This window comes from Aedes albopictus, chromosome 2 (genome assembly GCF_035046485.1).
Source record: "Aedes albopictus strain Foshan chromosome 2, AalbF5, whole genome shotgun sequence".
NCBI lineage: Eukaryota > Metazoa > Arthropoda > Insecta > Diptera > Culicidae > Aedes > Aedes albopictus.
This window is the reverse complement of record NC_085137.1, coordinates 405,320,017-405,322,554: the sequence shown is the minus strand read 5'-3', so window position 1 is coordinate 405,322,554 and position 2,538 is coordinate 405,320,017. Positions and strand designations below refer to the sequence as shown.

General features: G+C 48.3%; 1 long non-coding RNA gene across 1 annotated transcript; it reads right to left on the bottom strand.

The window, feature by feature from the left end:
- Positions 1–937: 937 nt before the first annotated feature.
- Positions 938–2,286, bottom strand: LOC134287307 (uncharacterized). Its single transcript, XR_009997209.1, has 2 exons — positions 1,873–2,286; positions 938–1,815 (listed from the first exon to the last, which is right to left on the bottom strand). It is a non-coding gene; the product is annotated as an uncharacterized LOC134287307 (long non-coding RNA).
- Between the last annotated feature and the right edge of the window lie 252 nt (positions 2,287–2,538).

Below are 2,538 nucleotides of genomic sequence, written 5' to 3'. Positions count from 1 at the left end.
CGCGTACATTGAAAAGTTATTATTGAACGTTCCGCGCATACCCGCAATTAAATCATCGATATCCGCGAGATCTTCATCTTTCTCCGTTATTTCCGTTAATCGCTTCGTTCTTTTGAAATAGTGAGCAAGACGCGTTTTGAGACTCTCACGTATTCCCTCAAATTTGCTCCTATGCGCAAGGAACTCCTGAATTTCTTTTATCTTCGAATCTATTTTCTTAATCTCAGTGTCGACCACGAAGTCACACTGAGCAATATCAATTTTTGCATTCGAATCCGACTTGAAATGATCCTTTAATCGCCTCATCAATGCCGCGCGCGTTTCTGTTGTCGTGAATGGAAGCCCTCGAATGAGGAGTTCATATTCCAATTCTTCTCGCTCGAGATGATGCAGTGATAGGTTTAGGTAAAGCATATCAAATTCCACATCCATCTTTGAAATTTTGATCGAATTAACAGTTCTCAACGAAAGCAGTTTCTTCGTTTGGAGGACGAAGATGAATTTTGAAACAGGACACTGTTTAACTGCCCCTACCGGAGGGGGGGGGGGTGGTAATGTTGAAAAAAATTTAAATTTTAGTTGGGCGCCAAATTGTTACCTACTAGCTCACCGTGGCTAGGGAAGGGACATTATTATAGGGTCGTTTACCGTATTTTCTCAACACCCACACAATCACGGTGGTACTCACCTGCAGCAGGAGCTACACACGCACGTGTGTTGCGCGACACGTGCCCTGCAGTGCTACAAGGTAAAAAGCTGACAACCAGTGTCGTATCTAGGGGGACTCAAAAGCTGCACGAACTAATAAATCAGTTTCAACCACAATGGGCGAGGTTTGACGACTCCTTTGCGAGTCCGCAACGAAAAGCAAAAAGAAAGCGGCGGAAAAGTCTAATCAGGGCTTAGATCTTCAAGTAATATGCTCTGACACCTCAAATTTTCATCTTAACATTCTAGTTTATTATGGCCAAAATTGGCTTAATGAATTGGCTTAATGTGACGTCACAACACTTGTGGGGTAGGGTACTTGCGGTTTGCTGCATTTGAACGGTGGTGGTTGACGGCACGGTGGTGAGCCGAACATCGGGGCCGGCGGTGGTACCGGGAGGTGCTTCGGGGAACCGGTGGTAGTACCGGGCGGTGCTTCAGGGTCTAGCGGGCTGGCCAGACGTCACCGGTGTAGCGATGGAGCGAACGATGCGGTTCCGCAGGGTATTTGACGGCTGTCCCGCCGTGAACCGGGCTGCGCGATGCCCCCAGCGCTTGGAGAGGATGCTGGGCACTCTTCAATACCGGAGGGTCTCCGGGAATGTCGTAACGTTTAGGCGTCGCTTCCTTTCGCACCAGTGGGTCTCTGACCGGCGTTTGACTCGAAGAAGGATGTCCGATGATCGAGATGGCGTGATGGCAAGGAGCAATGGCGGATCCACGCATTCACAGGCGCAGATAGTGGCCAGCGAACAATGGCCAACGATGGCGGCCGTGCACAATGACCGACGCCGAAGGTGATGAATACGGCGTTCCCAAAATGGCCGGTTTTGTGGGCCGGCGGGCGGTCGGTGCTCGTGACGACTGGGCCTTTCGTCGATCTGTCCGTCCGTAACAATCGTGGGAGATTCACAACTTCGTTTATCCGTGCGCGGGAGGTAGGGGCGGCCAATGCTGATCTGTGGATGAAATGATCACCGCTTGCTCCGCCAAGCGATGTGGAAGAAGAGAAAAAGGCCCACGTATCGGACCTTTTCCTCCGTAGTTTAACACACTAACTTTCTGGTGAATTTTTACACACGTGGATTTGGCTATACAAAAGAACAACTGTATCACACCTATTTCTACTCTATCACTTTTGTGATCTGACTTTAGCCTAGCCACAATTTGTACTAGCTCTAAACTCCCGGCGCGCACTACTACTCCCAGTGCGGTTTGCGGACAGACTAATTAGTTCGAGCCGAAAGCTGAGAAATGTAATTGTGAAAATGATACGAACGAACACGAAATATTACGAAACCCGAGTGTTCTACCAGGTTGGCAACCCTTCTGATATGCGACATCTGTGGGCCAATGATAGACGTAAGGCAAGCTTTAATGTTTTGCTTGCGCTCAAACCACTGGAAGTGAGTTCCTTGGGTGATACATGTTGGTGTTGAGATATGGTCGGCACTCACGCTCAATACAAAACAAGAGTGTCACTCTTGCCTGTCTTGCAACATATGGTGCACGGTGGGTTTGAAGGAGGAGAAATTTACCTTGCGGGGGAGCCGGCAAGTAACAAATGGAACCACCGGTTACAATACCAGAACACTTTCATTACGAAAAAATCTGAACCGACCTAGAATGGAACGCGTCACCATATATATATGCTCCCTGTTGGGGCATCGTATTCGTCCACCTAAGAAAAGTAGGTGCTAAATGCCCTCCAGTAAATTTCATGCTTGCTCTTTTTAACGAACATTTGAAGGCCATGCGGTGGAAGCTGGTAGTAGGTAGTACAAGTTGTCGTGTCCAACTGATCCAAAGAAACCTGACCTACAAAGCGTA